This window comes from Aphelocoma coerulescens, chromosome 5 (assembly GCF_041296385.1).
Source record: "Aphelocoma coerulescens isolate FSJ_1873_10779 chromosome 5, UR_Acoe_1.0, whole genome shotgun sequence".
Taxonomy (NCBI): Eukaryota; Metazoa; Chordata; class Aves; order Passeriformes; family Corvidae; genus Aphelocoma; species Aphelocoma coerulescens.
This window is the reverse complement of record NC_091019.1, coordinates 48,000,295-48,018,974: the sequence shown is the minus strand read 5'-3', so window position 1 is coordinate 48,018,974 and position 18,680 is coordinate 48,000,295. Positions and strand designations below refer to the sequence as shown.

Here is an 18,680-nt window from a genome sequence, read left to right as displayed (position 1 = left end):
ATAACCTTTTTTGCAATGTTCCCTGTCAGAATTTTCTACGTATAGCACTTTTTATACATAAATCAAATATTGTGCCTATACACAGGAAAAGAAGCCAGAATATGAAGAAACATGTGAAGAATTTCCTAGATTTTGCTTAGAGAACTGCTTCCATAGCTCAGGTAATACTCATTTACAAGGTCAGAGCAGCTCAGTGATTTAATTCTGTGAGAATTATATTCTGTGTCTGCTACAGGAAAGCTTTGCTTTGCTTCTAACTGCTTTTCCTAGCTGTAACCAGCTAACCAGCTGCTCTGCTTTTACCTTGAATGGATGCAGCAAATCTTTAGAAATGATTGAAAATTAGTTTGATCACAGCTGTCAGACCTGTAAAAAGACAAATAGGGATAATAGAGATGTGTATTAAAAATCCAGTGGTACAAGAGCAAGTTTATTCAGTCCTTGGAGTGAATGAAATAACATAGACAATATTACATACCAGGTTGCATTTGCATTCCAGGCTTAAGTGAGCTCCAACCATTTCACATCCTTATGAAACTTTGTCTGATAGTATTTCTAACGTTTACAACTATTTAATTCCTCAAAACATTCTTTAAAGCATTCTTTGGTGTCAGGAAATCTTCATTACATTCCAATTTTTGGTAGAGAATATCTAGGTTTCTATCTTTTGCAGGATATTTTCTCCTAGTTCCCTTTACTGGCATCATTATATTGGGCAAAGCCAATGAGACAGGCTAAATGACCAAGGTTTAATACTGTATTTACATGGCTAGTGGGGTGGAAAATAACCAAAGAATGGGGTTCATAAACAAGCAATTGATTTCCCCACTCTCTGAAATAACTATGGCCCCACTCAAAGACAATGAACAATCCTAAAGACTTATGTTCTTTCTAAAAAATGACTTAACGTTCCCTAAGACCCTTACCTATTTCAAAAAGCTTCATCACATTTCAAAAAGCTTTACCCTTAGCCTAAATAAATGCAATATACTTTATAGGGCATTTCAAAATAGAAAGGAGATTAGAAATAACAAAATTACCTCCTCATCTATAATTTCTGTGATAATGTTATAGATATGTATTACAGTAAATCACTAAATGAAGAGATACTGGCATGCAAGTCCCTTGACACACACACATCATTCCAATAACTGCTAATGAACATTGCTTCCTCTTTGCAGAGATGAAAGAAAAAATGCTCTTCTGATTCTGAAAGATTTTAGTCCACCAGAAACACTGAGATATTTATATGCACAAACAGGTTTGAGCTTCACTGAATAGCCAAGCAGAAAAGTTATAAGCACAGCAGGCAAACAGTTTGTTGATAGCACTAGTTAGTTTGGAGGCACTGTGCAATTTAGAAATAAAAGTGTGATTACTCAGTGCTTTATAAAATTTGCAATAAACAATTACACAGTGATTCACCCACATTTTTAATACCTCTTTCCTAAGCACATTATAAGGTTCTATATAATTTAATTTTTCTGAATGGATCATTTGTAATCTGAATACCGCACACTGTGTTTTTGTTCTTTATAAAAGTAATGCAATCAAACCTAATCACCACATACAAGGGGTGGTATCGATAATAATTTTAGGTCTGGGGCTTTTTTACAATTATTGCATTCAAGCTGAGATCAAAAGGTTAACTCTCAACACGTTCCACAGTTACTCACAATTTCAGTCTATTGACTGAGCTATAGATCAAAGTAGCAGTTTCTCTCTGGCTAAAAAGAAGAGAGTCTTACTTATTTCCTCATCATTGATTAATCCCAAGTGAAATTAATGTTTAATAGCTGCATTGTTCCAGTACATGCACGTTTTGACCTTCTTGTTAAAATAAACATGTACTTCAATGGTATTATCAATATCATTTACTTGAAGAATCTTCTAGTATTTGGGAAGTAGAAGTGTGCTTCTGCTTGCTAGCAAACAGTTGTTTCCTGACCTTTACAAAAGCAACTTTTGTGCCTGTGTAAGTACAGATTTATTCACAAAGCATTTACAAATTTCCATTATTAAACAGGGAGAGAAAAAGACACTTCTAAATATGGAATAATAAAAAAATTAATAATAATATTTGCATAGTGGCACAAATTTAATTATTAATAAATTGTCAAATCATTAGCAGGTGGAAAATTCTTTAGCACCTCCAGATTTCAAACAAAAGTAAATAGGTGACCTCCAGCATCTGCTCTTATTTTGCTGCATGGCAGGAATATTAGGAACTAGCATTGCTTTTCAGCAGCTGGACCCACCACTTCCTCAACGGTTTGATAAAAACTGGTGAAATCTCTCACAGGCATAAATACTGTGACGCTAAGCTGTGTCATGCTTCCAGTTGGCCAGGAATGAATAAAGTATGTGCAATGAGTCTGGAACCTATTTAAAGACATACGAAACACCATGATTTTCAAAGGACACAGACACGGAACTCAAAATGCCTGAGAAGACAGCAGTGAGACAACCAGTATTGTACCATTTATAATAAGAATAATCTTGTTCTTAATCACAGATCAGATCAGTTTTCCAGAAAGTGCAGTATGCAGACTAGAGTGCACCAAAACCGGTGGTGATCTAAAACAGGCTCCATCCATTTCTGAAACATTTTTTCCAGCTAAGAAGGAACCTGTCTCCCTGTCTGTTCAGTTAGCCAAGCACAGGTAGCATCTGGAAATAAAGTTGGATAAAGCTCAGTGATGGATCTGTTTTTTTCATGAAGCACTGGACTAGGTTTAGCAGCACACTTCACATCTCTCCCTCAATTGCCTTTACTTCCTCTCTGAGCTCAGAAGCAGTCACTTTTGGTGGAAAAATGACCAATGGGCCAATGACCACAGAGAGGCCAGTCCCACAGTGAGAGCAGGATGATAAAGCACTGTGCAGATTTTAACACCAGCAGGAAACTAAACTCCAGATAAGCCACTCCCCTTCCCCCGCCCCTTATAGTAGGGCAGGGACAAAAAAAGTGAGAGACTGTGAGTTAACAATTTACTAAAAACACAAAGCACTGGAATAAGACATGCACAATAACAACAGCAATATTAATAGCAAAAGTATACAAAAAAGAGAAGGTGTTTAACCCACAAAAAGATCTTCACCACTGGGAACAAAACAGGATGGCATATGCTCCCTGTAGGAGCTCCTTGTAGTATTTTCCCCAAAAGAAAGAGGATGACTGTGCCATATGCACCAAGCAAAGGCAGTATGGTGGGGGAGGTCCCATTTTCCCCTGCCCAGCTATTGTTTTCCCCTGCCCAGCTCAAAAGCAGTGAAAAGCGAGGACAGACAAACCCCTGGAAGCTAGGTCATATGAGTAGGGCCTGTGCAGCTGCTCCACTCAGCTCCGTTTCACTTGGTTGCTCTGTCACTTCTGACACTCAGCTGCACCTCGGAGATCTCCAGCATCACACCCAGGAGTGGCACTGCTGCCTCTCCTCAGCACCACGTCCTGCAAAAACATCCTGGAAGAAAGGGGGACAGGACAGGGCAGGCACAGAGTATGGGCTCCACACATCCAATGCTGACAGTCCGTCACTGGAGCGAGCAAGACAAGACAGCGCACCTCTGGTTCAGCACCACAGCTTTTCCCACCAAAACCATGCGCCAGTGATGCTGGGGGTGGTATAGAATAACAGCTTGGTCACACAGCACCAAGCCTCGCCCTCCTCTCTGTAACCAGGAGAAACACATTTCCAAACCATGAGCAACTCAGGTTAATTTTGTGTGAGCTAGTTTTGCAGTTCCCTGTGACTTGCAGGCACTAAGAAATACCAAAACACAAATACTTCTATAAAACAGCTAGGACAAGTGTTAGCTCTGGATTTCCACCCATGTCCATTTCTGGGCATATTTCATAAAACTACATAATCATCAAAATGTTTTCCTTTTGTGAATAATACATGCTTTATAAACGTTTACTCCTGATGCATCACCACACTTATAGGAGGTAATTGTGATCATTCCCATATTACAGCTGGAAAATGATGCATAGCTTCTGTGATTGACTTTGCCAAGGTCAGGAAATGATTTAGTGGTGCAGCTCAAAATAGCTTATTCCAAGTCCTCTGTTGTAACCACTAGTCTCCATTTTCTCCATCAGGAAATTGCCTCTGGGAGAAAAGAAGATTTGGGGATGTGGGAAGAGAACACATACACATTTGGTAGTCAATACTGATGAAATCAGGTAATACTGCTCTACACTGGTTAGAAAACCTGCCATGCTTATCTAGATGTAATCATCATCTAACGATTATTTCTGGCAGTATCTTACAGTATGTTCTCTCACCTTTCCACTGACAAAGCCTTTATATCTTATTATTGCATTACTTAAAATGTCTGTTGCCAGCCCACCCAGCATGCTTCTTAAATAATTATAAGTTGTAATATGTTTCTGGCAGCAGAGACAAAGAACTGTACTCCTACCAGCTGGAGATTAGCAATCTACTTCATTAGCAATTGTAAAAAATATTCTGTTACTATGAATTACATTTTTTATTACTGTTATTATTAACAGCAAGCTACATGCATCAGCATGTTTGAGATGGCAGGGCTTTCATTCTCATGATAAGTCCTGCCCTAAGAGCATTTCAATGATGGGTAAACATCCCTGCTTCTTGTCTGTTTAGAAATTTAGAGGTACCCTTCACAGGGTCTCTGAACTCTTAACAACCACATACTCTGTAAAGAATAATCTGTCAGATCCAGAGAGTTTCTCTTTCTCACACAGACACAGATAAGCTCCTCTTTCTTAGGTTTTTATTTTTGTGTGTCGGGTGACTTTTGTTTGGTTGGTTGTTGTTGGTTAGTTTGTCTGGTTTTGCTGTATTTGCAAACTATTTGTTCTAGCAAAGTTCTAGCAAAGATGTGAGTTTTCATTTTACCTTAAAGCTTTTTGTCACCCTTGGGGATGCAAAAGGGGAAGATATACTTTGGAAGGCTTTGTGAAGAAAGATTGTAAAGAAAGCCTTCCACTGTTATTACACATAATTGTTAGTGAAGGGACTTCCTTTAGTAACAGGAAGTTTTTTAGATCCCAGTCAGTTCTGTAGTCCAATCACCCATGCAACTTCTAGACACAATGAAAGGAATGACATGGAGGTAGGAAAAAGTAGCCAGGATGGGATTATCGTGGGATGAATTGGTGATACCTTTAAAAGAAATGGTGGGAGAGTGCTCTTTCCTTTGACAATGATATCTTGCCTAAGTTGCTTCAGAAGGCTGAGACATTTAGAAACATCTGCCCTTCTGGCTTCAGTACTTAAGCATTTTTCCAAGTAATGAAACAGGACAGAAGTTTTTAAATATCTAGTTCCTGTGCCCAAAACAAGCTTTAAACTATGACCTTTCCCCTTTTTCTGTCATGGGGAGTGGCTCATACCTGCAGGCAGATCATACTAGGGTAGGAGGGATGTTGACAGTCCTCTGTTGCTGTCCCAGCCTTTTTGCTAACATTTCCTAGCACAGGAGGAGGATACACTGAGCAGTTCAGCCCTTTAGGATGCCAGATATTGACATTGTTGGAAATCATCCAGATCCATGCCTTTTAGAAGCATTTATAAATCCCATTTATTTGTCATTCAAAGAGGTTGGTAAGCTATGGTTGAAGGTTGCAGCAGACAAAGACAGTAACCATTTCATTCAGTCTAGCTAAGCCTGCTGTCATGATGCCAATACAAAATGCCTTAAAGTACAGAAATATTCTGCTGATGCAATGTATGGGAGAAAAATACCCTTCTTAGCTGGGATAACAACTGGTAGTAGTCACTTATAGGGTCTGTACACAGCTGTAATTCACTCTCAGGGCTGATCACAGTCATTTCTGAACGGAGAACTGTCATCAAGCAAGTCCTAGGGAGAGAATTGCAACCTTATGTGTGCAGTAAATGGCCATCTATTATCTCAGTGTCATAGGGTTCCCAGATCTCTGCTTCCACTGCCAGATTTCTTTCCACTACTTTCCACAGAAAAGACAGGAAGAGGCATATTTGTGTAGTATTATATGAGACTGGATCCCACGAGCTGTCCTCACAATTAGGCCCCATTTTCACAAATTCCCTTACTGAACCCAGAGCAACATGGTCTTCTAGAAGAAAGAGGCATATTTACAGAGCTGGATACAGACATGGCTGGGTCCTTGCCTCCATGGGGGATTTGAACATATCTGATCTGGAAAATTTACTGTACACCCACTCATAGCAATAGCTATACAGGCTATATCTACACTTAGAAACAAGAAGTTTAGAACAGGAAAAAGGTCAATGTGACTATTGGATGTTTTCATCCATTCTACAGTAGATGATAATAGAATTTTCAAACTGAATTTCCAGGAAACACAAGATGCAATTATACAGAGGAAAACTGCATCTGGATTATAACATACTGTATTGATTCCCCATGTCCAAAAAAAAAAAGGATTCAAACTGATATAGAGTCTGCAATCAAGATTTCTACCTTAATGTATACATCCTAGGCTTTTGAAGGAGGAAGCATTAGGTTGGTAGATCTGCTGCTGCTCTCCTATGTATTTGAATGGGTATGGCATTCAGCAAATTGGATATTTCAAGGTTGCTAGATAGTTTCGTATTTCGCCTAGTGCTGATCTAATAATGTGTGGATTCTTGCCCTCTACACAGAAATGTATTTTATTTGGTGTTTTGTTTCTAAGAGTAAGAATCTTGACTAAACACACATCAAAATACTTTTGATTATGAGTTTAGGGCAACTGAACCATTCCTCAGCTGAGACATGTCAGTGTTATTTGAGAAACAAAATCTTCCTTTTTACCCAGCTGTCATTTGTTCTTCAAAGTATGAAATCTTACTTCTTAACTGACAAAAGTACATAAGAAATTACACATTCAATAGCATTGTCCCTGAAATTTTTCAAAGGTTTTGGATATCAAGATAATAACTCCCCTACTGCCTAGAAAATGATGTTTGATATATTATCAACAAATATCCCCACAAACCTCTTCCAATTCCTGATGTATGTATTTATTTTCATTATTCAGTTGGACAAACAGAAGAAGAAAGTATTACAGTGTCTTGCCTAAAGAAAAGCACATCCAAGGGATCAGAAGAACCTGTAATCTAGTTTCTGAGTTATGAGCTTCAGCATCAGAAGCTTCATTCACTGCTACAGATTTCACCAATACACTATGAAATTTTGTAACTTAAAATATTATATTTGAGAATAAAGAACTCCTTTAATTATTGAAATGTAAATCACAATGTTTAATAGACCTTGAGAATTATTTCATGGCTATTAATAAGAACTTATTTATGATGGTGGTGATTATAGCTACTGAACCTGTGGTTGGGGTGATAAGAATGCCTGTTCAAGATGGACATCTGAGATAAAGATCCCAAAGAGACGTTCAGCAAAGAGAGAGGAAACAGTGGTATAGAAGCAACCATAAACAGGAGAAAAAACGCACTGTGGATACATGTTTTATGCTGGATAACATCTAATCTCAGGGCAGTTTTCTTTGGAAAGAATTGTTCATTTGTTTTTTTTTGCAATATTTTGATTTTATTGTGTATCTTTGCTTGATTTCACAGCAGTCAGCATACAAGAGCAAACCCTGTGATACTGCACAGAGCTGTTTATTATGCAGAAATCTGCATTAATGTCAATGTATTAATTTTTACTTTATAAAAAGCACTTGGTAAAGGACCGCTTGTAATGTTTGCAGTAACAGTGAAAGCACATCCAATTCATCTCATTACTGCTCTCCATTAAGGGTAATTCATGCAAAATAATGGGTCAGTCTAGCGCCCATGAGCCTCTAAGTGTGGATCTAGGCATAAGAGGTAGCAAAATACTTAAGGAAATTTCTGCAAGAGAGTCTGTCAGGTTTGCAAGACTGCTCCACAGAAACAGCATTTTCCAATGTTTTAAAGGAAGAAGAAAAAAGGAATTGGGAAAACTTAGCTGTGAGGTGATGCACATGGAAAATTGTAGATATTCCTCTGTTTAATTCTGTGTATTGCAATGTACTGATTCTTTGGTATTTTATATTTTCAAAGGCAGTGTCATATACCTACTGTACAATGGGAATCATTCCCACTTTCTCTTTTATCTGAATAAAATTATCCTGACTTACATGTAGCAATAACTCTTTAAACATACTCGGCTACTGAAAGAAACTCTGTGTCTTTGGAGGGAAGTGAAAAGCTAATAGGGAAAGAGAGTGTGGGATAGCTTCTTTTGGTAGTACAGACTCAAGACAACTCACAATGTTTGTGGACAGATGCTACCAAACTGAATTAGAGTTAGAAAAGTCCTAGAGTTAGAGAAACTCCTTCTTTCTTAAGTGTTCAACAGAGTCAAGATCTTTTTAGCTGCTTTAAAGATGCCTCATAAGTGCATGAATTATGAAAGTAGAGCTAAGGGACAATGATCACCATCTTAGTATAGGACAAGCATGTTGCTACCTACTACAGGAGTTCCAGATCTCAGCTGTCAGAGTATGCAGTCTCTTGTGGGGATGTTTCCACATGCTGAGCAGCCTGGTCTCAAGTAAGTCATCAGTTTGTCTCTTCTTGGTTTCCCCATCACCTGCCAAAAGGGAGTGGTAACACCTGCTCACCCCATACTGTGTATTTGCTTCTCTTTAGGATTTCATTAATCAGTTAATGGCTACAAGGCAAACAGGAAATATTAACAAATATTCACATTAAGTCAGAGGTGTAAATTGGTGCTTGCTAGTAGAGTTTTCTCACTGTGCAACACTTTGCTCGCTAAAGTCTGTCACCTGATGCTATTACAGCTGATAATTGAGTCAGTCTCTCCAGGAGTGTTTCAGTGTTTTGGACAGGTTTTCCTTGGGAGACTTTTCATGCTGAATATATTATTTTGAATGCTACTGATAAGGTATTTTTTTAATCTTTTTTAATTTTCTATGATATCCTCAAGTCACTCTAAAGAATCTGCTTTAAGCTTAATGGAGATACCAGCTTGGGCCTTAGATTTTCTGTTATTGATTTTTCCTTGTATTAGGAACTTAAATCAAGATAACACTTCATCACCTACAGAATTTCCTTCTCCTCTTACCTTAGGAGCAGCAAAAAAACCAAAAAGATTATGATCAATGCTGTTTATTTTTATAAATTCTTTCTGCATTCTATAGTGGATACAGTAGACCCCAACAATTACCTCTTATTGCTACAAGGCCAACGCACTGAATTATTGAATCATTTCAACTTTCTCTGTTATTCAGAAAAATGCATGTGTAATTAATCCCCACAAATAGTAGCAGCTTCATCAGAGGAGACTGATTAAGCCCATTTTAGAATTACCTTGCACTTTTGTGGAAAAAAAGGACTGAGTATTCAGAAATCTTTTGCAAAGGAGGATAGCTGAACTTCAGTCTAAACATAGGGTCAGAGGCACCTTGTTTATTACAGTGTTTTTGCTTTGCCTGTGCTTAGAAAATGTCTCCTAGATTAGGAATGCACGATCCATGAGTATTTTGAGTGTTTGTATGGTAAACTGTCAAGTCTTGTCAAGACTTTATACTTCGTTAATGAAGTGAAATAAAGAACATGTTGAAAAGGGTTCTAAAAGCTGAAATTACTTAAGTAATGTTCTCACAGTGCAAAGTGTTTTGTGACAGTACATGCTTAAGGTGCAACTGCTCTCATTTTAAAGCTCACCTTCTTGTCACCTGAGACTCACTGGGACTCAGTGAGAGACTGTCTCCTGAAAAAAAAATAAAACAAGATTTTTGTGGGGGTTTTTCCAGTCAGATAAATTGTTTTCATTGCATTGCCCTTTAAAGAGCTGGTTTTATACAACAAGGAAGCAAAGAACAAACATATGGTGCTGTTTATAAATACAGAATCAAAGACTCAAAGAACAGTTGGGGTTGTAAGGGGATGCTGGAGATTGTTTAGTCCTACCTCCCCACTAAAGCAGGCTCACCAAAAGCAGGTTGCACAGAGATGCTTCCACGTGGCTTTTCAATATATCCAGAGACAGAGACTCCACACTCTCTGGGCAGCTTGTTCCAGTGCCTTGTCACCCTCAGAGTAAAGATGTTTTTCCTCTTGTGCAGATGCAACTTCCTGTATTTCTGTTTGTGACCACTGCCTTTCTTCTCCCCCTGCTTGGCAGCACTGAGATGCTGGCCTCATCTTCTTGACACCCTTACTTCAGATACTTGTATATATTGATAAGGCTCCCTCTCAGCTGACTCTTTTTAAGGTTAAACCAGCCTAACCCACACCCTTTTCCCCTAAGTTAGGTGTTCCAGTCCCTTAATCATCTTTGTTGCCTTTCACTGAAATCACTCCAGGAGCTCTGTGTTTCTCTTGGACTGAGGAGCCCAGAACTGGACACAGCACTCCAGATGTGGCCTCACCAGGGCTGAGCAGAGGGACAGGATCACCTCCCTTGACCTGCTGGCAATGCTCTTCCTGATGTACCCCAGGATACCACTGGACTTCTTGGCCACAAGGAAGGACCTGCTGCTGGCTCATGGACAGCTTGCTGTCCACCAGGACTCCCTCATCCTTCTCCCCAGAGCTGCTTACAAGCAGGTCAGCCCCCAGCCTGTGCTGGTGCATGGGGTTATTCTTTCCCAGGTGCAGGATCTGCATTTGCCTTTGTTTAACTTCACAGGTTCCTCTCTGCTCAACTCTGCTCTGCCTGTCCAGGTCTTTCTGAATGCACTCAGCACAGAATTCTTCTGTATCAGCCACTTCTTCCAGTGTTCTGAAAGCTCTCATTAACTGCATTTTAGTAAAATAGATTTCTAGCTTCATCCCCCCTAACCTCATCACTTCTGCAGACCAAAAAAAAGAACCCAAGTATATATGTGTGCAACCAGTATGGTCTGAGGAAGCCAGCGTTTGGAGAAAGAAGCAGCGATTTTGGTTTAAAATGAATAGATTCAAAAAGTTGAAACATTTCAAGGCTGTCATGCGAGAGCCACAAAAGCTCATATTGTTTGTCAGCAGCTTAGAACTTCACATTAAAGCAAAAAAATTGCTTTTCAAACCTCTTCAATTATGCCTTCTACTCTGCAACATCCAGGGTTTATTCTCACCCCAATTCCACTCTCAACTTCTCTCCCCATCCTACTATTAAATATTTCATCCTTCAATTCACAGACATAGTGTTTTGTTCTTTTTTTAAAAAACATTTTCTTTCTCTTTCTTTATTATGAATTTTATGTGCTCTTCTGGCAGTAAAAATCCCTTTTCTCCAGTCATATGACTAAGGCCATTAAAAATCATATGCTCCTGAGGAGATAATGTACTTACATTGTTTTAGCATGAAAATATCAATTGTACCTCAGATACACAATGCAATCTGCTCAATAGTTTGAAGCCAAAAGACCTTGTTTTCAGGTATTCAGGGCTATTACACAGATTACCTTCTGCTTCTGTTGTTGTTTGTGTTGGTTTTCCTCATCTGTCTAAATTGCAGGTGTGGCTATAAAGTTCCTAGGAAAGCCTGTGCAGATCCCTGCACAGAATTTAACAGTTATCAAAAAGACTCTTCCTAGAAAATCTGAGGATATAGCTATGGGTTGAATTAGTTAGTATTCTATGGCCACCCTTCCACATGGTCAGTGTTCAGTACCCCACTAACAGGTCTCATTACCTCACTACCTTCTTATCATCAGTCTACTGCGTCTTTGGGTTACTTCCTTTCTTTTCTTGCTGCTAGCCTTACTTTAGAAACCTCCTTTGTAAAAACCAACAAACAAAACACAAAGCCAAACAAAACCAAAAACTGAGAACAGAAGACTGAACTCAGTTTGGTGAAAAAACCATAATTACAACAGGGTAACTACATTGATATGGGCAGAGATAGATAAGAATCAAGCACAGGCACTCAGTGTACTGGTATCTATATTATCCTGCTTCTTATGTTGCTGTCAGTTTTCTTTTGCTTATTTAGGTAGAATGTTTATCTTTTCAGTATATGGAGAAATTTCTTGTTTATGTTCAGCTCACTATCGTATTAAAACATTGTTTCCTAAAAGGTAAGCCTGTGACTAATCCATTGAGGCTGCTACAGTACTGTGGAATTAGATTGGATGTTGGCACAAGGATATAGCAAGGACGGTTTAATGAAAGTGTCACAGACAAAACGTGTTGTAAGCATATGGCTATGGTCAAAGCAAAGAAACAAGAAAAGTTCACCTCCATGGTTAGGCACTGAGATTACCCTGGGGACCAAACACTCCTCTTTAGAGGCAAGATTGTCCACTAGAGATCTGAGGGTTTGTGGTATACATTTGACACTCCTCAAGCTATTTTCTGCTTTGTTTCCCAAAAGAACTCTACAGGCTTTTCGGATGCCAAAGGCATATGATGTAGTACAGTCATTCAGTCAGGTTCTCAGCAGTCATTACGTCTTTGTAAATTATCTTTGCTCTTCTCTGCAACAGATTTATCCAGAATTTGCTCTTCACTGCTGATAACATATGAATATATATTTCTTATACAATATGACAAGCAATATGCCTTTGGCAATTGTAAAGTTTCACATTAAGTTATAAAATTATTTGAATTATAAAATTCATCCTTTGAGGATTTACATATTACTGACCATAGCTCACCACAAATCTGTTGACTTTTTCTTCATGTTCTCATAAGTTTTGATTTCCCTAATTATTATTCTTTTTTAGAGCTTGTTTATTTTATAAATGTTCCTTGTTCATTTATTTGGTGAATATCAACTGGTGATAGCAGAACAAAACAAAGCTGGGGAACTTACATTGTCAACTGCTTTTGATTCAGCTCAGGACTGAGCAAGAAGGTGCTTCCTGTAATGAGAATAGCTTCACACAGTAGGAGACAGGAGGACAGATTGCCAACACCAGGAGGAAAAAGAGATGTCAGTTATAGCGCAGGAGGTAAATGAAATGTTTCCCTTGTCTACTGGTAAGACAGTCTGCATGTATGGTTCTGGGATTAATAGTGTCTAATTGCAGACAAATTTTTTCATACTATTCCCCGAAAATTCACTTTGTTTTGAACATTCTGTTCTGCTGAGACAGAGTTCTCTAAAATGCTTGACAGTGAGGGATGCAGACAGAATTCTTCTGTTAGGTATATAGGTAGAGTTTTGTATCTATTTCTAGATTTTTTTTTGAGTCTTTGTATTTAAGCGTACATGTCTATGCCAACAGACATTTGGTATGTGTGTGTGTAAGATCTTGGAAGATACTTTGAGTATTTGTATGAATGCTTATGTTTTCATACTTTGGAAATAATCTATTATACTTTGGGTTTTTGTCCTGTTTATTTCCTTTTTAGTGTCTTGGAAACTTCTCTCCTAGGAGACAACCAAAATCATATTCTTCGGAGACTGTGCCTTGTGATGTTTTACACCATAATTCACTTTGGTCAATCTCCAAACATAACAGTGTGTACACTCTGTTTCAAAATACATGTTCCTGATATCCATTCAGCTGCTGTCTCTGTTACTCCAAGTAATGGAACCACATAACATTTCCTTTATTCCTGTGGTTTCATTTTCAACATGACTTCAGAATCTCTTTTAAAGATTCGTGTATAGGTATGCATGTAACTAACAAGTACCAACAAACATGACAAGTGCACAGCCAGCTGTCTCCATCCCTCAACATATGTTCCAGACACTTAAATCACACAGAAATTGAAAATAAAAAAGTAGTATGTACACTATTAAACAGCCCAATCATACATGCAATTAGTGCAGATTTTCACTGGGACTTGGGTTTTGGCCCTAAAGCATGATCAGTGCCTAATGCAGCAGTAGGTTCTTTGTTATGTGATGCAGCAGTGCTTGTAGCCTAGATTATTTCCATTCTACCTGGTTATAGCTAACATTTACCCATCCAAATTTTTGTTCATCCAGAAAATGCAAAACTCTTTTACTCATTTGCATGAATACACAGTAAAATGGCACAGTCAGACAGCACACAGAGCACCTCCATAGAGCCTGCACCCATACAGCACACAAAGCATGAGCATCCTGGGGTGACAAACACACTTCACATGCAGGCAAAGAACTGGCATTCTTACAAGCTTCTGAAAGACTCACACTCCTCAGTTCAGAGCTCTGGCAAATGGGTTGCTGCAGACATATGTTAAAATCCAAATCCATTTATTATCTTATGCATATATTTTTCATTAAAAGGTGGAGTGTGGATGAAAGGGGCTATTCATGTATTCATGTGTCTCTTCAGTTTTCTGATTTGGTTTCTTTTTTCAGTTTTTCCCAATTTATTTTTGATTGTTTTCTATTCCTTGGAGGCCAAAATTCAATATGTAAAAATGCTTTTAAAAAGGTGAATCAACTTCTAATGTCAAATTCAATAAGGTCAGCTACCACAATCATATCTCTTCACAATATGAAGAGAAAAGACGATGATGTCCCACATGTCTACTATTTTCAGAGGCACTCTGAGTTGAAAATTAAGTTACTGCAGTGCTAAGATTCCAAACTGATATTCAGAAAATGGACCTCACATAATGATTTTTCTATCCAGTTTATTTATTCTGAATCCTATAGCCATTAATACACTCTAAACTGCAGGGAAGTGAAGGCACAAATGTAGAATTATTTTCCTTATCTTGTTTGCAGGGAAAAGCTGAATTTCAGGTGCTCATAAAGTAGCATAATTAGCTATCGTGGAACTGCTTCTTACCATAGCTTTGGTAAGCCTGCAGCCGTGGCACAGATTGAAGGTCTGCTTGAAGGGGGCACCACTACGAAGTACCATCTCCAGTAGGCAAAGCTCCTTCTCAGGTTCTTCACAGCTCAAAAGATGGCTGTGACAACTGAAATCCCATGAGGACTGCAGCCCTTCTGTGGGGCTGGCAATGTCCCACTCCAAGGATGGATGGCTGTAATTCCTTTATGGGTGAAATGATCCATGCAGTCTCAATAGATTGCTCAATCCTTTCCAGTAAACCTGGGTAAGCAATTTTAAAAAATCAGAGTGAGCTTACAAGTATTATGGGGAAAGGGTTTTGATAAAATGGAGATGGATTAATTTCAGGTTATTAAAAATCATTATTTCGTTTTCAAAGTGATTGTTTCATTTAAGAAAAATATTTGTTTGGATTTTTTTAAATCTAATATCTAATAATATGGAGTTTTGCCCTGTGTTTCCCAAAATAAATTATTTAGGATTAAATTCCCTCCACTTTAGATACTGAACAATATATGTTGAATCCTAAGCCTATAAACATACTTATCCTGCAATCAGGATTAATGAATAAAGCAGGTACTCTTTGCCAAAAATCAAAAGAAATTATTTCTATATATCATAGGGCAGGTTTCATCTAAATCAAAGTTAGTCTAGAGAAATGAACACTTTGAATAACTGAGAAGGTAATGGCTTATTCCCTAGAGTTCCCTATTTCTTTCTTAACTTTCTGTGAAGGGAGACGAGAATGACCACCTTCCCCTCAAACATGGAGAACTTGACATATGTATAAGCACAGGTGTTTTCCACTCATCAAGATTTCAATACTCTGTTCAAAGTTTTTTAAGGTATACATTATTTACAGAATTTAAAGATTACTTTGCTCCCTGTACTGCATTTCGTTTCAGTCAAAACATTTTCTCTGGTGAGTTCATTTTCTCATCTGATGCAGTGAAGCGTTAAGCATCTGCCTAAGTCAAACCTTGTGAATATTTCTACTCGAGCCCAAGAACTTTGCTACATAATGTTTACATTTGTAAGTTCTTTGCTGAATGTTTTTCATAGCATGAATCTTATTAAGAAAACATTCCAGACAGTTCACATGTTGTTTGGGTATGCTTTATTCAGCTCTTGCTCTGATATTTTTTATTAACAATGCCCCATATGTAGCTTCTTTATTTGTACTTCTCATTCCCATAGTGGCTATTTATCTATTAAGTGCTCTAAATAAAGTAGGCCTAAGATTTTGTTTGAGAATTAAGCATCCAGTTGATTTTTGTAAATAATATTGTATTAACATTATCAGGAACTGGTTTAATTTTGCTGTGTCTGTATAAGGGATACTCCTAATTTCTATGGTCTTAGTTCTAAGTTGCATGAATGTGAGGGGTATGAAAACAGTAAGATGTGAATTATTGTATATATGTGCAATATGGAAATTGAATTAATGTTTTCCATAAAAGATTATCCACCAGTCATTTGAAGCTGTCCACTATGTATATTCCTTCAAAAAAATTTTAGACTATTTACAAGAAATAATCAACATTACAGAATTAGGTTCAATCCTTGGGAAATTTCCATACCAGTGCAGTTGAGCTCAGGTAGCAAAAGCCCTACCTCCCGTTCTACATTTGATTTTAATGTCTTAATAGCAGATGACTTGAGAAAGAATTGTACAGAAAAAGATCAGATGCTGTAGAGAATCCATACTATAACAGTTGGATTGCTTAAGAGAACATAGACTAAGGCTGAATAATTATGCAAAAGATAAATCATCTAGCCATGTAATTAATTTGGAATTACAATGACAATAAAGGTACAGTTAAATTCTTATGGATACATTAAAATTGTGATAAATGTTAATATATTTAATTGGTATTTAACAAGATAGCTGTAGCAAGTTAATTAGATATCCATTTACATACTTCATAAATGTCAGCATTTTTAACAATTCAGCCCACATTTAGAGTACAGTACAGCCTTGAGTAATCCTGGATACAATAGGTGTGATAAGTAACAGTAGCCCCATTTCCCTTCTGATCCCTTTATCATGGTCAGGATGAAATTAGAATCAAATTTCCCTTCTCCTTCCCCTTCCCCTTCCCCTTCCCCTTCCCCTTCCCCTTCCCCTTCCCCTGCCCCTTCCCCTGCCCCTTCCCCTTCCCCTTCTTTTTCCCATTAACTATCAGGACTTCATAAATATAAAGACAAACTAGACACTAATGGTTTCTGGACAATTTTGATGTTAATATCTCTGTGCCTCCCCTTCATATCTCTAAATTATTGTTAAGATTCAAGCTGAATATTTACAAATGAAAGACATCTACATTCACCATGATTATAACATGCCCTGTCAAATTTGTGAACTGATGATGCTAGAAAGTACGGAGGAATTAAACCCAGAAGCCCTGTCAGCTTTTAACTAACTACCACACATAAAATGCAAGAATGTAAAAAGTTATGTATGGGAACTTAAGAGTCACTTTAAAAAGCCAGCTGCAAGCAGAAAATGTCAAAATAGTTTGTCAAGTAAGTTTATAACACTTCTTCATTATCTTAATCATAAGGATGCATAAAAATGGCTATGAAGATAAGTAGATCTGTTCCCCACCCCCCCACCCCCCCGCACTTTTTTCTCCCAGACAGTAAGATAAAAGGAAACTGGCAAGGTTTTTAAAGATACCCTTAAATGAAGAGTGATGATGGTTCTCTTAGATTTGCTTTGAAGAACATATTATATAATGCCTGAATTACAATGAGAGAGATAGAGACACTTGGATGGGAAGAGAGGGAGATCAAACAGGAGACAAGAAACAGAGGAAGGCTAAGATGGGTAAAAATTCTTGATTAGTCCCAGGCATTTTCTTCTGATTTATTCTCATGTGACCTAATTGGAGAATATTTTCTACCAGAGATGTTCAATATCATGGGCAGGATTTCCAGATCTATTTGGGATTTTAGTTAAAAGATGGCTAAAAATATTAAAATGGTATAATGAAAACATGCAAAGCCTACAGGTTCCAAATTTTTTTTATTTATTCTTATATTTTATTTAAGACAATCAGACCATGTTTTCATTATGTTTGCCTGGTCTGCTCCTGAGGAGACAGTGCTTTCCTACTCACAGGAGTGCACAGGGCTACTTTTTAGACTTTCCAGGAGGTGGACTTTTGAAGTCATTGTTCTACTTGGCTAGCAGCTAATATTGAGTAGCACTGAGGAAGAGGGGATTAAATTGTTTCACTTGAGGATGCAGAAGATGTATCCAAAGTCTTCAATAAAGCCCGTATATTTTCGGATAAGAATTTCAGTGGTTTCCAGTGGTTTTAGCACATAGACTGTTTTGCACCTATTTGTCACCTAAAAGCAAGAATACAGGATTTATGATACTAATAAGACAAAGCACCACATGTATGAACCAAACAGGCCATATTAATAAAAAATATTAATCTTAGTAGTATTTTTAAGAGCAAAGTACATGACAATATTCTTTTGAATGTTTCCCGGAACTGGTTCAGTTTTGCAAGTATTGCTGAACTCAGATAAACAAAATTCCACAAGGGCAACATGCTGGCAGTTGATATGCTGACCCTGTTCTTATCTTCTGCTTCTTTCTCACTCAGGTTTTAGTCCTTGGTGACTGAATGGCTATTTTATCACTTCCTTCTAGAAAGCATTCCACACATATACAAGTTCCAATTTATAAAATTTCACCTGATACTTCTTGTATATTTACCCACTGCTAGGTTTACTCAAATAAAAATGACAATCCAATTTCTACTTGAAACATACACTACATTCTTCTTTTACTAAACCTTTCGAGACCAAAAATTTTAGCAAATAAGCACCATTCTTTCCACTAGCTGTGTTGTAATAACACCAAATGTTGATTCCTGTTAATCTTTCTTTAATGTTTCCTTCAGGTTCATAACAACTTTTTATGTACTTTGACATATTTCCCTAGATTCTAAGAGGATCTGGATATCAGATAAATTATGGAAATTATTATTATTAGTGTTTTACA

The 18,680-nt window shown here is 37.6% G+C and overlaps 1 long non-coding RNA gene across 3 annotated transcripts; it reads right to left on the bottom strand.

Moving 5' to 3' along the window:
- Positions 1-3,873: 3,873 nt before the first annotated feature.
- Positions 3,874-10,138, bottom strand: LOC138110839 (uncharacterized). Of its 3 annotated transcripts, XR_011151100.1 has the most exons (4): positions 9,906-10,138; positions 9,660-9,705; positions 8,439-8,562; positions 3,874-4,112 (listed from the first exon to the last, which is right to left on the bottom strand). It is a non-coding gene; the product is annotated as an uncharacterized lncRNA (long non-coding RNA). The 3 variants fall into 3 exon arrangements; XR_011151098.1 differs by lacking the exon at positions 3,874-4,112 and having other exon boundaries at positions 6,914-8,562; XR_011151099.1 differs by lacking the exon at positions 3,874-4,112 and having other exon boundaries at positions 6,914-8,562; positions 9,928-10,138.
- Positions 10,139-18,680: the final 8,542 nt, after the last annotated feature.